Genomic DNA, 27,982 nt, shown 5'->3' with positions numbered 1-27,982 from the left:
TAAATCTAGGTGGAGGTTAAAATAGTAATTAAATATTTACCTGTGAAGGTTAGTATAGTCAATGAAGTGGGTATCATAATACTGTAGGTTGATATAATAACACTTGATAGAATGACTTGCTATAGACCAGGCAATTCATTTGTTATTGTATTGAAATGAGTACTTGCATGTAAGCTAAATTCTATCTGCTCCTGATAGAGTTAGAGTGCTTTCAATGAGTTAAATATGAAACCATTAAAGTTTACATAGTTTAACATTGGAGTGGAGTTGAACCTGTTATGGAGCATTCTAGTGCTTCATGAAGGCAGATCTGCCAATATAATGTTTGACCGAAAAGATGTTAAGATACAGAAGATTAATTCAATACCTTTGCTTTTTTCTCATATATATTACAGTGACTCAATTCAGATTGAAGTGTCCAGGCTACTCATTCGCTTTTGAGATGAAGCAGTGTTTTTGGCACAGGCTGAAAAATGTCCTTAGCATGTTCCTCAAAGTTTTGCCTGCACTGAATTTGCAAAGTATAATTTAAGGATTGGAAAAAAACAGTACAAGCTGTTCTATCTAGAGGTTAGTTTTCAGCAAAAATAACTTAGAATGATTAGCGGCTTTGATACTCCAATTTGTATAATTTACAATGCATATTTTCAACCTGGTGGAAACATTCACCTGCATAACTCAGATGCAAATTTGTCTTTACACATTTCGCTTTCTATTGCAGTTCTCCTTGGCGAACCTAATGAATCAAGTAGTGGCACTAAATCCTATTTGTAGAAACGTTGCCAGACAGAGCATACGGATGCTACCTGCAGCTATATGTTTTTGTCATTTATGTAGGGGTGTATGTAAACACTGCATCCCACATATGACTATTAACTTCAGTGCAGTGGTGTGGTTTCTATGCCAACTGACAATGGCTGTATTGGAACTTTAAATACACCCGCTGGATGAAATCATTTTCACAGTCCAATTTTAGGGACAGAACACACACATGGTGGCATTGATCATCAGTGTCATAGTTCACAGAGTCTTTATATCAGCAAACATAGGGTCCAGAAAAAGGTTATAAATCTGGAAGGACCATGCATTTCATTGGAGCAGAGTCAAGACTGATTTGTATATTTCTGTGTCCAAACTGAGGTGACATGGTGTGCATAATTAAGTTGGTTAGGGATGTGGCCCTGAGGAATTACCAGTTTCTGAGATTAATTAAACCATTCCATCACTCTGTGTATAGTTAATTGTGGTGACGTAAGTGGGGCAGGTATGTCCAGATGTTGGGCCTATGCACACTGCATCACTGAAACCAAGCTATATCTATCAGATGAGCCCTAAATAGGGCAAAATTGGTCCTAGGTTGCTTGTGTTCCAGTTCAGGGAGAACCTGGCCTAGCTGTTCAGGCTGGACTGTTTTCTTTGGGGCAGGGCCAAGACTAATTTGCATACGCCTGGGTCCAAACTGAGGTGGCATGGTGTGCAAAATAATGATGGACTGCGATGCAAACCCAGGTAATTACCAGTGGCTGATATTAATTCAAGCATTCCATTCATCACTTTGGCCCTGATTCTAAGCTTGGCGGGCGGCAGGAGCCGCCCGCCAAGCGGGAACCGCCAGAAGACCGTACCGCGGTCAAAAGACCGTGGCGGTCATTCTGGGTTTCCCACTGGGCTGGCGGGCGACCGCCAAAAGGCCGCCCGCCAGCCCAGCGGGAAACACCCTTCCCACGAGGAAGCTGGCTCAGAATGGAGCCGGCGGAGTGGGAAGGTGCGACGGGTGCAGTTGCACCCGTTGCGAATTTCAGTGTCTGCAAAGCAGACACTGAAATTCTTTGTGGGGCCCTCTTATGGGGGCCCCTGCAGTGCCCATGCCCATGGGCACTGCAGGGGCCCCCAGGGGCCCCACGACACCCCATACCGCCATCCTGTTCCTGGCGGGTGAACCGCCAGGAACAGGATGGCGGTATGGGCTGTCAGAATCCCCATGGCGGCGCAGCTTGCAGCTCGCATGGCGGATTCCCATGGGCAGCGGAAAGTCGGCGGTACACCGCCGGCTTTCCGCTTCTGGCCGCGGCTGTACCGCCGCGGTCAGAATGCCCGGCGGAGCACCGCCAGCCTGTTGGCGGTGCTACCGCCGACCCCGGCCCTGGCGGTATTTACCGCCAGGGTCAGAATGACCCCCTTTGTGTATACTTTACTGTGACAACCTAAGTGGAATGGGTATACCCAGGTGTGGGACCTGTGCACAGTGTGTCACTGGAATCAATCCATACCTAGCTGATGATACCTAACTAGAGTGAAACTGGTCCTTGGTCGCTTGTTTTCAGGTAACAATCAACTCTGATTTGCACATATCTGGGTACAAACTGAGGTGGCATGGTGTGCAAAATAGCAATGGATTATGATACAAACCCCAGTAATTACCAGTGGCTGAGATAATACAAGCATCCCATCCCAACTGGATTTTTTTACAGACATATTGCACCAGCTTTTTACGACCCTGTTCTGGACACTAAATGATTGTAGGAAAGTACCATCTTTCTTGGCATGTTACCCCCACTTTCTGCCTGTTTGTCAGTGTGTTTTGCCTGTCTCACTGGGATCCTGCTAGCCAGGACCCCAGTGCTCATAGTTTGTGGCCTATATGTGTTGTCAGTATGCTTGACTGTGTCACTGAAGTTCTGCCAACCAGAACTCCAGTGGTTATGCTCTTTCTACTTACCAAAGGCATCACTATGGTTTAGTGACTCCATATTCCAATTCTGATTGGCACACTGGAACCCCCTTGTAAGTCCCTAGTATATGGTACCTAGGTACCCAGGGCATTGGGGTTCCAGGAGATCCTTATGGGCTGAATCATTTATTTTGCCACCCATAAGGAGCTCATACAAACCTTTCATCAGGACTGCCACTGCAGCCTGAGTGAAATAGTGCACACACTATTTGACAGCCATTTTTCACTGCACCAGGTAAGTTATAAGTCACCTATATGTCTAACATTCATTTACTGAAGGCTAGGTGCAAAGTTACTGTGTGTGAGGGCACCCTTGCACTAGCAAAGGTGTCCCCACGTTGTCTAGGGCCAATTACCTGGACGGGTGAGTGGGGGGACACCTTTATAAGCGCACACTACATAGATGTCAATACATATATGTAGCTTCACAATGGTAACTCAGAATATGGCCATGTGAGGTGTCTAGGATTGTGGAATTGAACCCCCAATCCAAATCTGGTATTGGGGGGCCAATTCTGTGCACCTTGGGGGCTCCACCATGGACCCCCAGTACTGCCAAAACAGCTCTCAGAGGTTTCCACTGCAACCCCAGCTGCTGCCACCTCACAGACAGGTTTCTGCCCTCCTTGGGATTAAGCAGCTCAATCCCAGGAAGGCAGAACAATGCATTTCCTTTTGGAGAGGGATGTTACACCCTCTCCCATTGGAAATAGGTGTTACAGGCATGGAAGGGGTATCCTCCCAGAGCCTCTGGAAATGCTTTGAAGAGCACAAATGGTGCCCTCCTTGCATAATCCAGTCTACACTGGCCACTTCCCTGTCCATCACCACCCCAGGGGTGGTGCCCAGAGCTCCACCAGAGTGTCCCTGGTGTTAGCCATCTTCGATTCCAAGGTGTGGGAACCCTCTGGAGACCTCTGAGTGACTAGTGTCAGCAGGTGACGTGAGAGACCCCTCCTGATAGGTGCATACCTGGGTAGGTAGCTAATCCCCCTCTCAGGGCTACTTAGGGTCTCTCCTCTGGGTGTTTCCTCAGATTCGGTTTGAAAGATTCCTCCAGGACTCCTCTGCATCCTCTGCTTCAGCTTCTGACCATCAGATCAACCACAGACAGCTCCAGGAACTGCTGTAACTGCAACAAAGTGTCCAGGACGACTCCTGTGACCTGCAACTTCAGCTCCAGCCAGCATTTGCAACAGTTTCCAAGGTGTGCACGCTCTGTGGACTGCCTATCTTCACCCTGCACCAGAAGAACCCAGGAGTCACTTCCCTGCTTCAGCAGGCACCCTTCTGCAATGACAACTGGTACTCTGGGACTCCTCTCCAGGCGACGAACGTGATCCCTGGAATGCAGGTGGTGGACCGAAGTGACTCAGACTGTCCGAAGGTCTAGCTGTCCAAATTTGGTGGAGGTAAGAGCTTGCCTCCTGGTGCTGCAACAGTACCTCTGTGCACCACATCCTCTGCAGCTCCTTGGGTTTCTGTGCACTTCTTCCAACAGTTATTCATGCACAGCGTAGCCCAGGTCCCCAGCACTCCATCCTGCGATGCACAGCTCCCTGAATTGTTCTCTAGCTGTTGTGAGATCCTCCAGTGTAGTGCTATGATGACTGCACTTTGCATCTTCTTTGTTCCCATGTTCTGGGACTCCTGTGGGTGCTGCCTGGTCTTCAGAGGGCTCTCTGAAGCGCTGAGAGCCCCCTCTGTCTCCTCAGTCCAAATTGAGACCCCCCAGGTCCCTCCTGGGCCCAGGGAGCTCCTCTTTGACGCAAACCGTATATTTGCTTGAACCAAGGCATGTTGGCCGAATCCAGCAACGCAGACAGCCTGCATTCAACAACTCGATGTGGGACATCTCTTCCACCAAGCAGGAACCCGCAGCTATCTTCTTTACTGCATTCCTGTACTTTTATTCTAACAGGAGAATCCACTTTTGCACCTTCTTCCAGGTTGACAGGGGATCCTGTTCTTCCTGGACTCTTCTATGACTTCTGGGCTTGATCTCCTCTCTTCACAGGTCTTCATATCCAGGAATCCATTGTTTGTTGCTTGCAGTCTTGCTTGGTTCTTTCATAATTCTTCATCACGACTTGTAGTGTGTTCAGAGGAAACTTGCTGTACTTTACTCCTGCTTTCCTGGGCTCTGGGGTGGGGTATTTTACTTACCTTTGGTGTTTTCCTAACCTCCCAGCACCCCTTTACACATTACACTTGCCTGGGGGGAATTCGACATCGCATTCCACTATTTTAGTGTATGGTTTGTGTTGCCCCTAGGCCCATTGCAATCCATTGTATTTTCTACTGTTTGCACTTTTCTATGACTGTTTACTTACCTGATTTTGGTTATTAGTGTATATATTGTGTATAATACTTACCTCCAGAAGGAGTATTGCCTCTAAGATATTTTTGGCCTTGTGTCACTAAAATAAGTACCTTTATTTTTGGTTACACTGCGTATTGTCTTTTATTGTGTATAAGTACTGTGTAACTATAGTGGTATTGCAGGAGCTTTGCATGTCTCCTAGTTCAGCCTTGGCTGCTCTGCTACAGCTACCCCTAGTCAACCTAAGCTGCTAGACCACTGTCTACATTTCACTAATGAGGGATAACTGGACCTGGCATAAGGTGTATGTACCTTAGGTACCCACTACAAACCAGGCCAGCCTCCTACAATGATCCCCTCCTCTGTTTCATGTTTTCAACGTAGTGACTTCTAATCATTTTTCTGCACTTTCAAATTTGGTGGTCAACATTTGAAAAAGGGAGCAGGTATGTAATTTTGCTACCTCTTGCCTCACAGCACTAGTACTTTCAGCTGGTACTAACACAACAACCATACTCTCTTCCTCAGGTGATTTATTCTCTCCTGTCAGCCCTTTAGAGTCTTTTGTAGTACCCAGTGACCTGGCTGTCTCATCCATCATTTTTGGGGGCATGGGTAGTAAGCTAATTAAATGGAGCATTTGCAAGTGTAATGGCTAAACTAAGTTTAGATAAATGGGCTAACTATATCAGCCTTTTTTGCCATTGGCTTTTTTCAGGGAACCTAGGCCACTAGAGATGTATATTGCAGTTGGTAATGTGTCATACTTTGCCTGTGTTACCTTCTGCTTCTGAACAGGTGAGGGTGGGACAAACAACCTGGTTTCAGGTACCGCTGCAGTGCCGTATTAAACCGATACTGGTTGACAGTAGGAATTTTCAGGCCTCCCATCTTGCCTGGTCTAATAATTTTTGGTAGATTTTAATTATTTTTTATAACAATGTTTTTTCTGTTAAAGACAACTCTAATTATCATAAGTTATTTGAATTTATGATTAGATTTGATTAGTCATAATAGGCTGGGGATAGGTGTGAAGTTGTTAATAGGTGGAAACTTCATTGCAAAGTTGGGAGATACTTGGCTTTAAAAGCTTATAAAGCTTTTGATGTCCATGTTGGGAGAGATATCGTTCAGCATCAGCGGGGCACCATGTTCTGTAGCTACCTGATGTCTAGTGACCTTTGAAATTCACATGAGGCTAATCACTTATCTTTGCTAAATATGGTGACCTATAGAGTTAGGGGATGTGTTCGGCCATTGATTACCTCTTCACCTTGAGAAATGTGGCCAGTAATATCCTGGGGGGAGAGGGTGGAGGAGTTCAAGCGCCTGTTTTTAGCAACCACAGTCCATTCACATTCTTGCTCGCCTGCCCCATAATGGGGTGTAAAGAGCTAACGGTGAATCAGGTTAACTCCAGACAAAAGATAACAGATGCAGGTTAGTTTGGGAACATGCAAACCTGGGTAATATACTCCACCAGTCACTTATTGACAATCCAGAGGTGTTGAATGAACTTCTTTTCCTTAATTCTAGGTCTCTTCTTCATGGTTGAGTCCTTCATAACCATGATGGCAAAGATGAGGTCCCTGTTTTTGAAGCTGTTGTTGACCCTTGAGGGAGACAGGGAGTCTAGTTTGATGGAATGTGTAGAAAAGCAAATGCCAGGTTGCTTAGAGCATTGAAGTCCTTCCTAAGGATTAGGGAAAAATAGTATTTTGTAGAAAAACTGGCTCTGAAAAGGAGGATGTCCGACTTGCAGCCTAAAATCTGGTACAATCTGGTGAGTTCTTGTAAACTTGGGTATACTATGGCATTCTAGCAGGTGGTAATAGATTCTCCAAAATGCCTAAGAAGGCTCGGGACTTGACTACCAACTGGGTTTCCCACTTCACTAGTATCCACTACCCTCCCAATAACGTTAATGATTTCAGTGGTTCTGGTATGCCTAACTTTACTGTCAATATTTCATTTACGCAAGAAGAGGTGATGGGCACTCAAGGGGTTTTAAAATTGATTGCTTTCTGCTCTTACTGCACTTTGCACCAAGGTGCTGTCCTGCCTCTGTTAACTGCCTTTTTTTGGCAGCGTTGGGTGGACGAGTCAGCCTTTTTGTTAGTCGCATTTTTATGGAACTATCTTGTACAGTCTAGTGTTCTGCTCTATTTTGGCAAACTCACGGTCTGCCTTCTATAAAACAGAGGTTGTGCATGAATGCTGCACTGGCACATCAAGCCTGTCTGTGCCTGTTAATGCATGAAGGGGCCCATGGCCATGAACTCTGGCTCTTTTACTTCAAGCAGACGTATATATATGTTTTCCACTTAACAGCTGCAGGCTGTTTGTCCCTCGGCTTCTCTGCCTTATACGCATAGTTTTGTTCCTCTAAACAGCCTGCGCTGTTATTATCATAAAGGCTTTCAGCTTATGCTGGAAGCTGAGACTGAGTGTCTCTTTACCACCCACTTTCCTGCTACACCTAGGCAAGTAAAATGGAGTTTGATTAGTCTGAATTGCCCCTCCCTTGTGAAGCATCATTTGGAGGTTTTTAACTTTTTATTAGATTTTTACACCTGGCGCTCTTTTCCTCACAGAAATTTGGTTAAGTGAGTATTCCACTCATGATGTTGTGATGGCCCTTCCTGACGAAAAAGGTGGTGGGTTGTGATTATTTTTGAGTCCAAGTTTACCTGCTTGGTAGAGAATCATTCTGTACCAGATTTTGAAAGTCTGGTTTCCAGACTATGCCTTTCTAAGAATTTTACTTTTCCGTGGTCTTTGATTTACCATCCACCAGGTCCAGCATGTAAGTGGAGCTTTCTGTTAGCTGGGACCTTATCCCCTTTTAATTTTAAATGTGGTAATTTTTAAATACTAAGGGCCAGATGTATGAACACAAAAAATTGCGAGTCGGAAATAGCGACTCCATGCGAATCGATATTTCCGACTTGCAAAACGATATTCCAGTAAAAATCGCTATTCCAAATAGCGAATCGCAGCGGAGTCGCACCGCATTTTGCGACCTCGCTTTTAGCAAGGTCGCTATTTGTGACTTTGCAAAAAGCGAGGTCCCAAATTGCACGAAGGGTGTGGTCCGGGGTCCCAAATTGTGACTGAGTCGCAAATTGCGTGCAGGTGGAATTCAACTTTTGAAATACCCACTTCCTGGTTCTGAGTGATGACATCAGAACCAGGAAGTAACCACATGGAACAGGGAGGAGCCCACCCAGCCCAAACTCCAGAGCCTCACCCAGGTGTGACGGAGCTGCAGCAACAATGGCTACACAGGACAAGGAGACACCCAGTGGAGGCAGAAAACCGCAAAATCAAGTTTTCTGACAAGGAATTCGAGGTGCTGACCGAGGAGTGCTGCTTGCAGCATGAGGAATTATTTGGCAAGGCAGCAATGAGTGTCCCTGACAGCCAAAAAAAGAAGATTTGGCAGGACATCCAGAACAAAATCAATGCCATTGGTGTCAGCCACCGCACCCTGGATGAAATCCGCAAAAGGTGGTATGACCTTCGCTCCAGGACCAAGGAGAGGGTGGGCGGAGCGCATGAGGGAGATGCATGGCATTGGAGGAGTGCCATCTACTGTTCCACCCCCTACAGCAATCGAAATCATGGTGGAGACAACCCTGGAGCCGGAGGCTGTTCTGGGCATTGGAGATGTAGACAGTTCTGCACCAGGAACATCAAAAAGTAGGTACCCAACTAAATGTATGTACACCAGCCTATGCACTATGCACACAATCACAGTACGCATTCAGCAGGCACCGCCAGAGTAGCTCCATTCACAGTTTTGCAACCTATAGAACAGTGCATTATGGGCAATGTAGTATAGTAGTACAAATGTAGGCAAATGTTTATTTTGAGGCATCAAACATATGTGCATTACTGACATGGTATCCCCTATGTCCCACAGGTCTCCCACAAGGCCCCCCCATCAGCGCCACTGAGCAGGGAGAGGATCATGGCACAGACACACAGGAGGAGGCTGCCACAGACACCGCAGGGGAGTGCAGGACAACACCACCCGTCCAATCGGCACAGGCGACCATGGACGATCCTGCTCTGGGTATGGTGGCAGCCATTGGGACACCAGGGCCAATGCCTAGGGATAGCCAAACACAAGGATCATCAGGGGCGGTACGTAGATGCCGCCGCACAGTGCAGTCTGTGCGTATGGTGGATGTTTCAGATGAGGATTTTGTGGGAATTGAGGCATCCTTATTGCAGAGTCAGCGCCTGCAAAATAGACAAATGAGGTTAATGAACCGTAACCTCTCAAGACTGCAGGCCACTATCACGCATGGGCTGGCAAATGTGGACAACCAGTTCACAACAATGAACACTCACTTGGGTAACCTGACTACCTCCATAGACAATTTGGTCAGGGAACTGGTGGCTGACAGGGCACAGGCACGGCAGCAGGGAGCACAACACTGCTGCCCGTTTAGACAGGCTAGGTGTGTCCATATGGCACCTGGCAACCAATACAACCTGCCTGTCAAGGCGCACTGTCAGCCTGCAAGTGGAACTGGGGCATTTTGCAGGAGATGTGGCACGAGGACTTGGCTGCATCAGCCATGTGGTGGATCTGCTGGACACCAGACAGGCTGCAAGGGGCATTGGGGATACCCCACAGGACAGTGAAGAGGTCTCCAGCGTGAGTAGTGTGTCTGCCACTGATGCACGTGTTTTGCGGAATAGCAGTGCACGGCAGGGCTCAGGGGACCAAGCTGGAGTGAGCCATGATAGCCGCAGTCGCAGGAGAATGTGAGCTACTGACTGGAAGTGTTACAGAGGCACATGGACATAATGTGTCAGATTACACTTGTTATTTTGCATACTGTAGTATAGTTTACAAATATTTCACCATTATAGTCCTGCAATAAAAGGGTTAATTTGTTTGACTACACAACTAGGCTATGCGTGTCTTACAATAGTGAGTATTGTCACAATTGCTACGTACCTGCCAAAGTAGTGGGTTGCAATGTGGTTCAGTCTCTGTCTGCCCTCCATTGCGATGCTTCTATCCCCAGGCTGTCGGTGTGGTAGCTCTTGCTCCTCATCCTCTGAATCTGTGTCTTCAGGGGTGAGATATGGCCCAAGTCTGGTGGCAATGTTGTGTAGGATGGCACAGTTGGCAACTATCTTGCATGCTGTTTCTGGGGCATACTGAAGTGCTCCTCCACTTTTGTGCAGGCATCGGAATCGTGACTTCAATAAGCCAAATGTCCTCTCAACTACAGTTCTGGTCTGCCGATGTGCAATGCTGTATCGCCTCTCATTCTGATTGCCAGGTGTTAGGTATGGGGTGAGTATCCATGGTCTCAGGGCATATGCACTGTCACCTGTTTGACAAAAGAGGCAAAATTAGCAGGGCATCACAGGGTTACGCAGTGACAGGTATGTAAGGCTTCAGAGTGTACTCGCCAGTACCTAATAAATATCCTTCTCCAAACTCCACACGTTCTAGGCGTTGGTGTATCCCACTGTACCTGAATATGTATGCATCATGTGTACTCCCTTGATATTTAGCCACAATGTCAGTAATGACATTATGGGCTTCACATACCACCTGGATGTCCAGTGAGTGGGTACATTTCCTATTGCGGAACACATATTCCAGATTTGCAGGTGGGCAAATGGGTATATGTGTCCCGTCCACACACCCTATTACATGGGGGAAGTTGGCAATTCTGTAGAAGTCCAACTTGGTGCTGTTCATTTCTGCCTCATTTCTGGGAAGGTATTTATATGTGGACATGTGTGCGAGTATGGCATCTAGGAAACGTCTGAAGAATCTTGAGAGTGCACTTTGGGATACCCCACCTGCCACAGCAATCACCCCCTGATAGCTACCCGAGGCCAAAAGGTGCAGTGAGCATAGCATTTGCACATGTGTGGGGATGGTGCAGCCGCGCATTGTCTGGCGTTCTAGTTGAGGTTTCAGCACTTCAATTATCTCTAAGATAACAGCACTGCTCAGTCTGTATTTATCATATATCTCCTCAGTTTGTTGAAATAGTGTCTGCCTGGTTCGGTATATCCTCTCCTGTCTCTGCCTCCTCCTCCTCCTCCTCTACTGGGCAGCCTGGACTCTCCTCCTCCATGCAATCACGTATAGTGCAGCCATTTTGAGTAGCCCAGATGCCTTCTGGGTCTCCTTTTATACTTTGGTTCTGGTTACCACCTGCTCTGAATCAGTGGTAATCTGGGTGTGCAAAATGGGCTTTTTGAATACGGTTTGTGACTCGCAATTTGCGACTTCCTAATTGCGGGTCGCAAAATCAGGTCACAATTTCTGCGAGTCAGTAATGGGTCGTATCACTATTTGGTACTCCGAAATGGGATTTGAACATCCCATTTCGCATTTTGTGGGGTCACAAATAGCGCTGCAAGCCGTTTGCGACTCGCAAACATTTGCTACATCTGGCCCTAGGTTACTTCAACATCCACCTTGACGACCCTAACTGTACTAAGGCATCTTCCCTTATTGGAGGTTTCAAAGTGTGTCCACTGACATTACAGATCACATACTTGATCCTATTTTCTCAAATTAGCATTTTGCCATCCCCATTTCTATTCTGGTTCCCGGGACTGGAGGGCCTACTTCGAGGCCCACCACTTATCCCTGACATTGGTTGAAACTTAAATCCATGGAATTCTGCTATCATCGACATGGATAATGTCTCTGTTTTAGTGGGGTCAGTGTATATCTGCGTTAGAGTAGCTGACAGGTGGACTCCTTCTACATTCGATAGTATGCTCCTGCTGACACCAGACACCAAGTATAAAGCTTCTTTATTTGCCCTTAGCTTTAGTGACTCTCTTCTAGTTCTGAAGAAAAATTGTAAACACCTGGAGCATGTTTAGTGAAGGCATTACACTCATGATGATAAAGCCAATTTTAAAACTGCCACTAAGGAATTTGATAGGGCCTGTCGGGCAGCCCACACAGCCATTTATGCTGAAAAAATTGATAATCCCCAAACTCCACCAAATAAGTTTTCCATATAGTGAAGTCACTTGTGAACCCCATTAATGTTTTGCCTAATGCTCTTCTCTCACTGACAAGATGGGATGTTGTTGATAATTTCTTCTTTAGGAAGGTTTCTGATATTCATGCCTCTAACGTTTTGACAAAGGAGTATCTGTCTATTGTCCCCATCATCCCGAGTGCTTGTTGAAGGAGTTACTTTTTTGGCTCTTCTGGGTGTCAGCAAATCTGGGTCTCCATTAGATCTATTGCCTCCTAGCATTCTGAAAATGGCCAGTTCCATTTTAATCCCAGTTTTGATTAACCTGCTGAGTACTTCTCTTTAAAATGGTGTGGTCCCCTTAGCTTGGAAACATGCTATGGTAGTCCATTTGTTAAAAAAAAACAGCCTCCTCTGGACGGATCTAAGTTAGCTAATCTTTCCCTGATTTCTCTCCTGCCTATTTGTGCAAGGTTTCTTGAAACACATATTAATCACCAATTGTCAGAACATTTAGAATCCTAAATCTTCATCATAGAGCTCAATCAGCTTTTCATCCTGGATACAGTCCAGATGTCATGCTTTTAAGGGTGACAGAGAAACTTAGATTGATTCTAGCCAGGTGGAGAACTCCAGCCCTTACCCGTTTGGACGTATGTGCAGCACTGTCTCTCGTCCAGTGCTTTTAAGGAGATTTATCAGAAAGTGGCATCCAAGACATGGTCTCATCATGGTTTTGCTCTTTTTTTGCAGGACCTCTCCTTTCAAGATTTAAAGTTGTCTTGAAACCTTATAAGTCTACAGTGCAACAGCTGCCACATGAGGTGCTACAAAGCCATTCTCTAAGCTCTATATTGTTCAATGTCTATGTTGCCCTTTGGGTGACATAGTGGAGGATTTTGGTCTTATAATCTTCTAATATGTAGGTGATACGCAGATTATCATGTCTCTGTGGTAGAAAGATGATAACAGGTCATCTACTATCAGTTTATACCTTACTGGGGTTGCACCGTGGAATAAGAATAACTGTATAAAACTCAATGGCAAACAAGACTGACGTTCTAATTGTGCAAAAACCAGCCTCACTTCTGGGGCCTACATGGTGGTTAGATGATCTTGGGCCTCTTCCAAATCCTAAAAAGGTGGCTGATAGCTGCTTTGGTCTATTTATATGCCTTAGGAAACTCTTATGGCTACTGACCACTTCTACTTAAAAGACTATCATTCTGGCCTTGATCAAGTCTCCACTAGAGTATGGGAATGTTCTATATTTGAGGGACGCTAAATATTCTTTGAAAAGTTTCCAGAGCATTTAGAATGCTTCAGCTTGACCTTTTGTGCCCTATTCAAATCATGTTTCTGTTTCTTTCACCTTTGAAATCTTCACTGGCTCACTGGAGACAAGCATATTAAGTTCAAAGTTCTATGCTATATGCACACAACAATGACTTATTCAGAGCTTAAGTCCCTAAGGATGCTTGTCCATTCTTATTGTCCCATCCACCCTCTACACTCGGGCGTTCAGAATTAGGCAGTGATTTTCCAGAGTCAAATTGGTTAGATAAGGAGGGCACATATTTGCTTTTCTGGGACCCAAACTGTGTTATTCTCTTCATTCTATGTTGTGGTTATGCATCTCCTTTGTGAGGTTCCAAAGCTGTTGAAAACAAGACTATTTTAAGCTATTCTGTTTGCCTCAGTTGTTATCCCAGCTCTGGGAAGAGCCGGAGGCAATCATACATTTTATGAATTACACCAACATAATAAACCACTACAAGCCCCTCAAAAAGCTCCTAGCCCTAACATGGTACCTATGGACCTCTACAAGGACAACCTTGAGTTCTGGGTATCCTTTTAATCAATACTGTCAATGCAATCTGCAAGTTCAGACTGCTCCAGACTAGGTGTTTGCCATCATTGTGCCAGTGTTAAAAAAGGGGAACCAACGTGACCCTAAATGCTATCATCCCATCTCCTTACTATAAACTACAGTAAAAATAAACTGTAAAGTCGTACTTGATGGGCTCCTGCTCTGGGCTTCAAAGTTTAATATACAGTATGAGGTTCAGTATGGCTTCAGGAAAGACCTGGGTGCCCTCGAGCAGTATCTGAATTTGCACTTGCTAATCAGTAAATATAATGTTGCTAGGCAAAGTCCACTATACTTAGCCTTGATGGAGCTTTCCTGCACCTCTGATAGTTTTGCTTGTATTGGGTGTGGAGGATGGGCCGGTGGAGCATTTGTACACTCTTCACTTTGATCTCCCCACTTCAGTTCAGTTTGCAATGGAGCGGAGCGCACAGATCTTTTCCCACTTATCTTTGGAGTACATCAGGGTTCTGCCCTTGCCCCTATTCTGTTCCTGCTTTACATTTATTGTCTTGAGGCCCCTATTGCTGGAAGAGGGCAAAATATACCAGTAGTTCAGAATAAACCTGTTCCCCCAATTATTTTATAGGCAGGTGGACCTGTCTAAAGATCGCCGTCCCCACCAGGATCACAGATCCCGATGGGGTGATGGCAGTCTGGCGTGTAATCAGCCATGGCGGCACTGAACTCAGCGCCCCTTGGCTGATTACAACCCCACTTTCCGCCAGCCTTTTCATGGCAGGGAATCCTCCATGAAAAGGCTGGCAGAAATCCAGTGCTGGGGGCCACGTGGGGCCATAGCATGGGCAGTCAAGGGCCCCCCTGCCCAGCACCATCAGAATTCCGACGGTGCTGGAGTCCTACAATATTGGCCTCAGCTTCATTAAGGGAGCCAAAGCCAATAGCCTAGTGCTGTTCCCACCGGGCAGCGGCAGGAACGCTTATTGCAATGTTCCCACCGGTCAGCCCGGCGTGAACATTTTCATACAGGGGGACGCCACCACCATGGCTGTGGCATCCTCCCCACGGCTTTGGCGATCCTGTGGGGGGACTGCCAAAGTCGTAATCAGGCCCTATGTTCTGCTCTTTGACAATTGATAGTTCTAGTATTGGTTGCTGCCCATGTGATGAAGTCTCTGCCAATACTCATCTACACTTCTGCTTCTTTTGTGACTTTTATCAGTCGATGTGCCAGAAAGGTTTGGTGCCTATTCTTAGACAACAACATTTTAAGAGGTGTAGACCGGTGATGATTTAGCTACAATCATTAAACTGCCCCGAGGTCTGTTCAAGAGTTGTTTTTCTCTAAAAATCTGCTATGAGGTACCATAATAGTTTAACGTTTTGAGCCTTAGCTAAATGAACGTTTTTGTCACCATGTCTCTATATGCCCATATTACGCATGTATGTCCAGTGGGAGGAATTTTAGCTTTTTAAAGTTTATATCTGCCTCTTGCATGAGTTTATATTGTGCATTTGTTTTATGCTTCTTTGTGTTATAGGCAGAAATGGGTAGATTAACTGTGTATGCTTTTTATTCCTCTTTTATGATTGTTTTTAAATAATCAACTAATCATTTGACTATATTTTAAATGTTTTTCTATCAGATAAGCAATCAGCTACTTTCAATGAATTTTTCTGAATTGTGAAACAAAAAAACGGAAATAAGTCTTGGGAAACTTATAATTGAATTTGAACTGGCAGTGGTAAAAAAAATAAGTAGAAAAACAAGTTCATGATTGTTGTTTTCCACTTTCTGAGGCTGTTTGGAGAAAAATACCCAAAAGAGTCCATGCAGCTAACACATGACCAATAGTAAATCACAATCTGAGGTAAAAAAATAATTAAGGGACAGATTTAATTGGAATTCACCCAACATAGTGTAGCAAGGCACGTTGAAATGCTGTGTCACATGCAGTTTTTCGGCTCTCTTCTTGCCCTGGTTCACTTGAGGCTGCTTAGCACAAACGCAGGCACCCTTGCACCATGGTTCAAGAGTCCCTTCTCTATTATAAGCAGGATTGTTTTTTTGCAGGAAAAACTATCCTTAGAGGGATATTCCGCTGTCTATGTGTGCTGCAGAATGCAGCACACATAGAAAGAGAAAGTAACCAGGGGAAATACATATGTTCATCCTCACTGAGGAAAGGAAGCATTTTCATGCATCCCCAGGTTTATTAGGTTTAGTAAATCTAAGAATGTATCAAAATCCATGGGTGGATGCATGGGAACACCCATCCACCACCCATGGAAGATCTTCTGAAAACACGTAACACAGGGCATTGCATTACTCTGTATTTACTGAACCACACAAAATGGCCTTGCATGGCTTAGTAAATACCAAAAATGATTTTACATTGAGCTGTGCACAAAAGTGATGCAACTCCAACACAAAATCATAGTAAATCTGCCCCCTAAGTGCATTAGCTTTTGTCCCTCCTACACAAATAAATTATCTTTACACTGCAATTATGAATCTATTTTTATATTCATTTTTCTTGGAGAAAAATCCATAAATAGCAAATTTAGGCACTGATTTAGATTTTGGCACACAGGCTAATTTGTCACAATGGTGACGGTTATCCCGCCTGCCGAAATATAAATCCTATAGGAAATAATGGGATTTATATTTTGGCAGATGGGATATCTGTCACCGTTTTGAATTGAGTAATCCATCCGCCGAAATGTAAATCAGACCTTTGCTTGTTGCTCTCCATACCTCATACATTTTCTCTTGCTTGTGCACTTTTCAAATCTTTACAATCCATTTCACTACCTTAGGCGTATGATTTGATTTGATTTCCAATAAAAAAATTATAATATATATGGCCACTAACATGCATACAAAAATTGTTCTAATGACATATAAGGCTTTTTTATCTATATTACTTGAGTAACCCAATAGTGCCAAAATAGGATCCAGACGTAATTTTACTGAAGTATATGGGTAAATGTCTCCTCGAATGTACTTATTTTAGCACATTGCCAGGTTGCATGAAACCATCTTAACTCAAATTACCTGAAGGAATGCGGCCACATTCGGCCAGAGTTTGCCTCTCTGACAGCTTAGAAATTTAACTGATTGTATTTTCCGCATATTTCAGATGATAGAGCTAATAGAGTTTAATTGTCTCGCCTTTAGTAGCTTTTCAAAAAATATGTCTTTCTTACTTTGGACGAGTATGTTGTCTAATACTGTTTGTCCATAAAGCCTGGAAGTCCATTTTCTGCAACAACAAAAAAATACTATTTTAGCATAACACTATTATAGTTTTTTCCATCAAAATTGACATTTCAGGCCCACTTCTACATCTCTTATCTGTTGCTAGTTCATGTAATCTGATAACCCTTTGGTCTTACCAATTAATGGCCTCTGTGACGGTAGTTAGGCTTTCTCCTTTTAGAGATATATGCCTAAATTTGCTATGATTTTGCTCCATTTGTGGCACAGCACTGACGCATTACATTGGTGGAGCATGGGTGTTTCCATGCGTCCACCTCTAGATTTGAACACAAACTGGATTTACAAATACTTGAAAAATGGTGCACTTACCTAACAGAGGTGTAATGAGGTGACATTTCTTTATTTATCATCTTCAATTCTGTTTTACTTGTGTGCTGCATTTTGCAGAACACATGGAAAAAGGAATATGCCTCTAAGGATTGTTTTTTGTGCCGGAGGTATCAATACTGCACAAAAACAATCCTTCCTGCACAAAAACAATCCTATTGATAACGCATCTACCCTTGCACTATGGTGCAAGGGTTCCTGAGTTGGTGCTACGCAGCACACAGTGAACCAATGCAAGGAAAGAGGAGAAACGCTGCATTTGTCTCTGTAAATATGGAGTATTTCTGCTCTCTCCCTTTCACGTAATCAGGTGCTGCCTGAATCCTTCCGGTGACATAAACTATGACCCTTCTGTAACCTAGGGGTCTTATTGCCCCAAATGAATCTAGAAAATATGTTCTCAGCTTCTTTAAAATGTACCATACAACGCGCACTGAAAATGCCTTCGGACAATTGTTATTTTTTTTTATTTTGTGAGGTTTTGGAGAGCAAAGAATAATTTAACCATTCAGTTTATATATTTTGAGGAAAAACAAGTTTATTCTTTTTTAACATCCCAGGGGTCATTTAAGTCTAGGTCCCTTGCAAATTTTGTAAAAATTTGTGCTGTGCACATTTTATTTTGTTTACGATTTGGTTTAGATGTATCTAGTTTATAGGTTCTGAATAAAATGGAAATCGCTCTCTATGAGCAACTGTGGCAGAGCTGAAGAGGCTATGTTGAGCTCAGGTTTAAATATTACCAACTCTTTAATGTGAAAAGTTGGTAGGTACGTTTCCTGTAATAGGATAACATTGGGCTCATGCAGTGGATTCTAAGAGTCTATTGCTTTTTTTGCCAGGTTATTCAACCCATTTATGTAAAAGAAATTTGCTTTATGTCTGAGATCCTGACGATAATTCAATCTGAATATTTTTCACAAAATAACCTACGTTTGGCACCATTAATTAAAATTACTTCAAGGAAATTTGATTTGGCCCTCGAAACGGCTCTTATTGCAGTAGGATTGCAAATTCCATATTGAATAGTAAATTTGCATATCTGACATGCTTGGAGACAAGTTTAAAAAACTAATAATGCTTTAGAGGGTTGCTATAACTCCCAATAGCTCAGTTGGAAAAGCCCATTCTAACTTCTATCATTTTCTGTAAGTTTTGAAAATCAAGCAATTGTTCCATGGAATGAGAGAAGGACAATCTTTTACAAGTAGTTTGCAACCAGGAATTATAAATAAACAAAAGAAATGACTGAAAGGTGCTTTTCAAAAATTCAACAATCTGGAAGGTTTGTGTTACAGGCTACTTGGAAAACATTCCTACATACTTACTACTAACATAAGTAATGTAAAAACACTAATATAACTTTACTTTCCTGTCTTAAACAATCACATAATTACAACTGGACACTTTTAAATGCAGGATAATCTTACTTGGAGTGGTCGTCTGTTTTTTCAAATAACTTTGTTTTAGATCCTGGTACAATCACTTTGTAGAAATCCATATTATAGCAATCCATAAAGATAACCATAAATACACTAACATGTTTTTATAAAATGAAAGACAAAGATGCTCCTGGAAATCAACAATCCATCATACAATGGTCAGCTCTTAGAAGGCCGCTGAGGAAAATAGATTAACAAAATGTTCTCCTAGTAAAAGAAGAAAGTAAATGTAGGGAGTGAATTTAAAATCAAATTGGCAACATCCCAAAACTATATAGCTCATAATAAAGTAGAATATAACCCGAATAAAAATGATTAAAATTAAAACCCAAAATTGTAGAAGGGTTAAAATAAAATTACACCCTACAGTATTTATATTGCTTTTGTGGAAAAAGGTGAAAAAATGTAAAACCAAAAAAGAAAATCCCCAAAAATCCATATATCCGGCAAACCTGAAAATTATAAAAAACAGAGAAAACATTCAAAACTTGACATTATTTAACTTAAGCAACTTCCATTAAAGTTACCCTAAAGTAACAACACTCTTCTAAATGTATTTATGTAGCTAGATAAAAGGAAGTGGAGTGCAATACATGATCAAAGGCAAGTTTAAAGTTGGTGATTAATAGTAGAGGAAGCGGAGTTGTGGATGGTTATTCCATTGTTATGTATTGTTTCTTAAAGAGGTGAGTCTTCAACTATTTCCTGTATTGGAGCAGCCTCGGGGCGATCCTAATGGGTGCATAGATGAAAAAGATCAGCTGCCTTGTTTTTTTTCTGTTTTTTCCACTTCTTAGTCTGAAGTCTAATGATGTGCTGGCTGCAGGTGTGTGGAGAGCAATCAGAGATGCTCAGCTTGATAAGTGGGTTGATGGTTGTGATGGCTTTGTAAATGATGCAGTTAGTTGTGGAGATGGTGTGGGTGGGCAAGGGAAGCCAAAGCATTTCCATCAAGCTGGGGGTGATGTGATATAATTTTTTGAGCCCTTGAATGAGATATGCTGCGAAGTATAGAGTTATCCAAAGGGGTGCCAGCGTGGAGTCTGGGAGGCTAGACAGCAGGGCATTATTATATCAAGATGGGAGAGAACAAGGGTTTGAACAGCAGTTTTGTAGTTGCTTTCTGGAAGAAACAATATGACAAAATGAAGGAAAATCATAACAGATATAGGCCTATGTACCAGGCTGTCTTTGTTTTTTTGACATTGTGTTCCTTGAGAGAGAGATTGGTGTCCAGGATGAAACCAAGTGATTTGGTATTTGCTGAAAGTTGGGGTTTGAAACCATCAAGGTTTTTTCATTTAGCCAGGTCTGTTCTGTACTTGTTTGTTGTTCTTGGTAAATATCAGAAATTCTGCCTTGGCTGAGCTCAGCTTCAGGTAGGCGCTGGACATTGAGGTCTGGATGATGAGCAAGCAGTCTTTGAGGCATAGGATGTCTGCAGAAGAAGAGACTTTCAAGTAAAGTTGTGTATCATTGGCATATTAGTGATCCTTGCTACTGTTATTTGTGATTAGAGCACCAAGAGTCCCTATGTAAAGGTTGAAGATTACAGAGGATAATATGGAACCCTGGGAGGCTCCACATGTGAAATGGATCTTTTGTGACCACGAGGTGTCCATGTGAGCACACCAGTCTCATTTGAAAAAGTAGGAGGGGAACCGGTAAAGGACATTGCTGGTGAAGCCTATCCAGAGGGTTTGTATAAGGATGGGATAGCCAACTGTGTTCAAGGCACCTGAGAAGACCGGCAATATCAGAAGGCAGGGGTCATATAAATTTTTTAGGGAAAAGTATATCATCTACAATGTGTAAGGTACTCCTCCAGCCAATATTTATATTTAAAATTACCCTCCTCCCTTTGCCCGTAAACCCACTAGGATCCTGCTCCTAACAAGAATTTACTGTAACCTCTTAGAGTCTTTGAGTTCTAATTCTTTGAGTTCTTATACCTTACTGCTGAAACCACAGAAATTCTATAAAAAGAAAACTTACAACGAAGCCTTCTCTGGCATCTCCTCGAGAATTTGGAACTCCTTGCCCGCTGTATTCAGGTTGAATCCCGCAACTGCATCTTTAAAGAAGGAAGTTAAAGTACTACTAATGAACACATTTCTTCCCTAGAACCTCTGAATTCATCTCTCTGTGCCTGTCATGGCAAGTTAGTTACACCCATGTCTATCTCTCGCCTGTTATGATGATGTTGTTGACTTGACTTTGAGGTGATCTCTCCCTCAACTGGGAAGTTGTTACATCTGATATTGATCTTGATGATGTTTTTGTTGGTGTTGTATGTCCCTTTTTGTTTACTTGCAAAGCGCTCTGATATCCTCAGTGGTCATGTTCGCGCTATATAAAACTTTCAAAATAAATAAAATAAAAAAATAAATCCATGAGGTTACAGTAATACTATTCATGATGACTGGATGCTATATCTGCTGACTTTTCGTATAATAATGCAACTCATACGGCTAGCTAGATGTCACCATTTTTCTGTTCACAAGGCTTACACCCAAGGATATTTCTGTTTTCTCCTCAGGTAGATTCTTTTGTTCCACCACCTACTGATTACACCGATCATTTACAGAAAGAAATACAACTAGTCTTGGAACATCTGTTTCATTCTATGGTTTAGAAGAAGGAAAATGCCACTAATTTAAAGCAAACTTCTTCTTTCTGACAGTTAAGTTTCAACCACAATACTTTGATCGTTTTGTCAGACGTCATCAGGTGAATCCTACAGCTTTTCAATTGAAACTTCTTTTAGACGGAGAGCTGATCCAGTTTTTCATGCTTTGCAACTTGCAACAAAAGTAATGTATTGCTGAGCCATGTCAAAGTGTACCTTGAGAAACAACATATCTTCTGGTGCAAGACAAAACCTTAAAAAGTAGGTGATTCTTGACTTTGTCAAAGATGTCTTCCATTTTTGTACATTAGAAAGATGATTGAGCCAGTAGATACTTGTGTGAAGATGTTTCTTCTATCAATTAGTTTTTTACTTGCAAATTTTATCTTTTTTCTAGCCACATCTGGATTCCCATAGAGCTTCAGGATGGGGGAATATTGTTATATTTCAGAGTAGTATTCATAGTCATTGTGTGACGCATAGACGTCATATCTCTGGTACTCATGATATAGGTGGTGGGAGGTTTCTCCTAATTTTGCATTGTTAGCTTCAGTTTCTCCTTAGTTGCAGTTGCTTCAGGGGCCATGCTGAGCAATGAGTGCAAGAGACAGATGGTAATGTGTGGAAGCATGAGGAATGTTGAACATGGGTTTGTCTTCCTTCACAAGCCATTAGTCGTAAACACCATTATTCTGGAAGAGTAGGTGTATCTAACCCTATGTCTGCTCTCTGAAGATTCCAAACCAAGTTAGCCTTTACCTCTTTTCTTGGGATGTGATTTCCTGTAATAGGCTGAAGGAGGTAGGCCTTAGTGTTCGGAAGGATGCATCATACCACATTTGTTCTCTGGTTCTTATCATGTCCCTTGCCCTTTGCTATTCCTTTTGTGCTAGATTCATGATTTTTACATCAGATTTGTCTTGTAGATTTAGTCTCCAGGAAGACTAATCCTGGTCTCTTTCTCAACTGTGATTCATAGTGAGCATGGTGCCCTATTTGTCAAATATAGCTCTGCCCAGTAACTACAATCAATAAACAACAATATTGGCAAGGCGAGATGTTTGCCCTGCTGACTTATTCCTTCTGATTGAGAACCTCTTCAGACACCTCCTGCAAGTGTATTATAATGCAGGGTAGCACCATGGCTACTTAGAGGAATCTCCCTTTCTTTGAGCAATTGGTAAGGAAAATGGAAAGACCATTGTTTTGTCCGGTCCTTGAAAACCAACAGAGTAGAATACAAATTACATATGTGTGCTCCAATATTTATTTACACAATCCACATAAGTGAAAAATGTGTAGCTTCAGGTAGCACCAATGTTCTCTGGCTCGGCTGCAGTTCAAAAGCATTATAATGATACATGGCTGCATAAAGTGCCTTTGCCATGTAGAAAACACCTGCTTTATATATTAGATCAATCGACCTTCATGCACGTTTTGTAAAACTACTTGGCTTATCGTTTAATATTTAACAAATGGGCCATTGTACACATTGGAAATAGTAGGATCTCACACTGAAACATTTTTTCACTAAGTACAAAAGATGCATTTTCCAGGAAAAGGTGTAGCCATTGATAGAAATCATTATTTACTTTTTTGGCCCGTGAAAATACTAGAAAACTTATTTAAAGCTACTTTTCACTTACTTTTAAAAGTCTAATTCAACTCTAAAAGTAAACATTTATAACTTTAGTGCAAAACCAACAGTGAGATCTAACGGCCTTCAGTGTGGTCTCTCCCCAAACATTTTTATCTTCTCTCCTCCTGTTAACCAGTGCTAAAGTCTTTGTGATTTCTCCTTTAAAGATGGTGAAATGGGCTTACCCCCTAATGACACATATGATATCCTTAAAGTCCCTAGTAAATTGATACCACATGTACCAAGGGCCTTTAAATTAAATTCTACTAGTAGACCTGCAGCACTTATTGTAACACCCACGTCAGTAGCCTTTTAAAACATATCTTAGGAACGTCACTGTAGCTTGTGTGTGCAGTTTTAAACTGCCAAGTCAATTTAGCAAAATAGACCTTTTATCAGGCCCATCTCTTCCTTTTATACATGTACATGTATGTCATTCCTATGATAGACCTTGAACAGCCCATTTTAAAGGGAGTGCATGTGTTTTAAATCTTTACATGTCTTTGAAGTGAAAACCTCCCAAATTAGTTTTTTTTTTTACTACTGGGAGGCCTGCTGCTTCCATAGAATACCAATGGGTTACCTTATTACATTTCATAAGCGCTAAGTTAGCTGGATTTGAAACAGGTAGAAATGCCATGTTTAATCCCTAAAGAGTTGGTAAAATTGGATTTTAAGTCACAATTCTGAAAATGACACTTTTAGAAAGTTGGCATTTTCTTGTTCTACCTATTTGGTGCCTGCAGCCTCTGCCCTGGGTCACATGACTGTGAATAGTTGGCAGTGGGATGCCTACAGCACATTCATAAATGAATCTGACACCAGCCTTTTGCCACCCTAGACCACTTGCAGCTTGGTCAGGGGAAAGAAGGAGGAAGGAAATTTCCAGAACCAGATGGGGGACAGCCTAGACACTTCTCCCATTTCAAAGGCTGGCACCAGGGATACATTTTGGACCCTCGGACAAACTCCTCAGTACACTCCTGGACATGCACAGGACCCTCCAGAAAGCCTGTCTTGTTCTCAAAGGATTGTCCTGCTGCTTGAGCCTGCTTTGTATCCTCAGAGGATTGCCCTGCTGCTTGAGGCCTGCCTTGCTGCTTGATGCCAGGACTACCAGAGTGACTGCAATGGCTAGTTGACTGGCCTTCTGTATGAGCTACAGGGACATAACAAGCTCGAGAAATATTGAACCTTGCACCTGACCTCTGCGAGGAGAGAGTGCTGGCCCCACAAGTGATGCCAAACCAGTCCAGAACCCTTGGAAATGCTAAAGGTGCTCCTGGACAATGGACCCTTGGAAATGCTAAAGGTACTCCTCCAGTCAAAACCTGAAACCTGTTCACCGATCTGCCTAAGGTGCATTGCCAGTTGGCTCAACTTCAAAATAGCTCCTACTATGTTCTTCACAGCAGCAACAAAACCTGTTCAGTGGTCCACCTCACAGAACTCTTGTTGGCTGTAGCGTGCAACTTTGTCCCGTAGCTCCCCGATGACACCACCTTCTCCTCTGACACCGCTGGTTGCTTCTCTCCACTGAACTTTACGTTCTCAGGAATATTTCCCCAAAATTTCTTCTAAGTCCAAAGGGAAGCCTAGACCAGCTCCAATCCACCTTGTCTAGCCAAATAGCCCTCCATCATGGCTAGACTTAACTTTTGATTTTGTCCCGGTGTTGCACAACCAGATATCCGCAGGTGGCACTCTCAGCTTTTAGGCACTATTTGTCATTGAAAACTTGAAAACTTCATAACTCCTGTTGTACTGATTGGATTTAATTTGTTCTGGTGCCATTTTATTTATTTAAAATGTCTCTATTTTTCTAAATTGGTGTCAGGTTTATTTATGTTATGGTTTCACTTCATATCTGGCTGGGTAAAACATAAATCCTCAACACAGACCCTCTATGTTGAGCCTGACTGCTTTTGTGCTAAACTACCAAAGGGTTAGGCACAGGTTAATTTTGTGACTTTTGTGATTCACCCTGACAGGGAAAGGGGTTGTTGCTTGAGAAGAGTCCTCACCTCCTTCAATCCAAAATCCAATTTCCTATATTGGTGCTCAGACATGGGACACAGCATTTATGTTTGTACAGTGCCACTCCGTAAATTTGTTCAACACAAAAATTTCTGAAAATAATACAACATCAAATTACATTTTTTACAAATTCTCCTTAGGTTTTGATTTCCTCTTGCCAAATTTAAGTCACCTCACCTCCTTTTACTTACAATGGAGATCCATCGGATCAATTTGGATTACCTCCGCAATGCAGAGTTGTGAAGCCTTTGCAAGGAGTCAGACTGATTGTGGGAAGAAAGGCATCAAATGTGGACCTCCAGATAGACCCGAACCTTTGAGGAAGTCAAAAGGATGCATTCCACCCCAGACGAGCAGGAAGAGGATGGTCCTGAGGAGGTGGTCCTGGCCCCAGGCTTTGATCTGCAGCACTATGAGGGGCAGAACAACTTGCTCACAGGAGTGGAGTTCACTGCCAGGGCAGGGAGCAATGTGTCACAAAAAAACTGTCTTCTGTGGAGCTGGGTGACAGGACACTGAAAGGGAGTTCAGACTGAAGCTGGACAAAATGAGATTGAAGGCAGTCATGAAAGAGGCATCAGCAATGAGGGCTACAGAGGAGGCTGTTTCCCAGAGGATCTAGGAGGACAAACGCTGTCCCTAGAGGAGGGCATGGCTGAGACTGAAAGAGCCTTAACTGAATGGAAACTAGTATTGGCTCACAGGTTGAGTCTTAAGGAGCTGGACCTTAAAGGAAGACAAATATCAAAGTCCAGCAGTAATGGTGGCAGTGGGACCCCAGAGCTCAGTGGAGAGAGGGTGTCTATATCTCCAAAGATCTGGTGCTTAACACTATTGTAGGGGATGATAATGGTAAGGGCTTTGCAGCTGCTTTGGAGATGCACAGGGTCCCTGAAGACGGTTTCGGGAGCCAATCTCTGAAGGCACATTCCCACTGAAGAGAGTTGTTAGTCTTGGCTCTCTCTATACAGGGCCGTCCCCAAATTCTTTGCCTTCACTACTGTTTTCTGAATTTGTTTGGTTGGCATTAGGACTCTGTGCACTGCTAACTAGTGCTGAAGTGTTTATGCTGTCTCCCTAGAACATGTTAAAATTGTGGAGTTCTGCTGTGTGGAACTCTGTGAAGTGCAGGAAAATCTCTGCTGTGCTACACGGAGTTCAGTGAGCAGTGGAGTGCGGTAAGTTGCGCTGCTTGTGCTGACTTTTAACGCCAAGAGTTTGTACCGTGCTGTGAAATCAGAGAAGAGCAGTCAAGAGGGTGCTGCTTGTTTTTGCTGCTTGAGTGGATATTCTACTTGAACGACAGCTTCCTCAACGTGACCGGCACGTTTCTCAACGGGCAGGGTTGCGACCTGCTGCAACTGCTCGCATTGAGAAATCTCGCTGGGAGGTGGTGTATTATTTGATTTTTCTTTCTGGCTAACCTACAGTTGGTGAGCGTGAGTGAGAGGGAAAACTCTGCTCCCCGCAACTCCGCAGTGTTATAGGGAACTGAGCGCGGAGTGGGAAAAACTCTACAGTGGCAAAACAGGTGTTGCGTTGATTCTTCAGAAGCACTGCAGGCACTGTGTTGATCCTACACCACTGCAGCTTTGGTGCAGGCACTGCATCGGACCTTTCCAACGATGCGTCAGTTTACAGCAGCGCTGGGAGTTGATGCATAGATTTTCTCCATAAGATCATCAGAAGTCACTTCCAAGGGCCCAGGAACTGCATTTAGCACCACTAGGTGGGTCAGGAGTCTCAGCAAAAGAGCTCAGCTACTGGCAGGTGAAGTTTATGTTGGTTCTGAGACTTCTGAACTGGGGGCAAGCTCAACCCAAATCTTTGGAGTACCTTGGAAGCAGAATAAAGAAAGCAAAGTCCAGTTCTTTCACTCTCAGGACAGAAGCAGCAAGCAGCATGCCAGCACTACAAAGCAACAGGCAGAGTGTCAGTCCCTACTACAGCATCCAGCTCTTCTTGGTAGATTGTCCTCAGTCAAGACGTGTTTTAACTATGTGGTGTCAGAGGTCCAGTACTTATACCATTTCTGTCCTTGAACTAGGGAAACTTCAAAGAGAACACTTTGTAGTACATAAGACCCTGCCTTTCCCTGCCCTAGCCCCAGACACACTCCAGGGGATTGGAGGCCGCTTTGTGTGAGGACAGCCACACCCTAGTTAGGTGTAAGTTTCAGGTCCTCACACCACTCTTGCTCAGGAAGACCCATCAGCCTGGTGATGGACCATCAGGATATACAGGGCACACCTCATCTCCCTTTGTGTGACTGTTTAGAGTGAATGCACAAACAGGCCAACTGTTATCCTGACCCAGACGTGTATGGAGCAGATAAGCAGAGGCACAGAATGGTTAAGCAACACAAGCCCACTTTCTAAAAGTGCCATTTTCAAACTGCCCTTCTATTTTATTCTGTGCTAATTTATAGAGTTCATAGCTACCTGAAGACTGAATGAACCCCCTCCCAAGTGAGTAGTGCTGAACTGAAAGTTAGTGGGGGTAAAACCATGTCTTGAGTATTTTCCTGAAGCAAGTCTCATTGGTTTGGTTTCTCAGCTTGTCCGATATGAAGTTCCGCAGTTTGGTGGTCAGATAATTAAAAGATCAGCCCCCCGCCCAATCTGTTCCCCTATGAATTCAGGGCACCTTTAAAGCTGTGCCCTGGAAAAACTTAGCGTCTTTGGAGGGATATAAGGTACCAGAACATTCATGATCGGTGAGGGGCTTCTGATTTATTCCTCTGTTGGCAAGGCA

This window comes from Pleurodeles waltl, chromosome 2_2 (assembly GCF_031143425.1).
Source record: "Pleurodeles waltl isolate 20211129_DDA chromosome 2_2, aPleWal1.hap1.20221129, whole genome shotgun sequence".
In the NCBI taxonomy this organism is placed as follows: domain Eukaryota; kingdom Metazoa; phylum Chordata; class Amphibia; order Caudata; family Salamandridae; genus Pleurodeles; species Pleurodeles waltl.
This window is presented reverse-complemented; position numbering follows the sequence as displayed.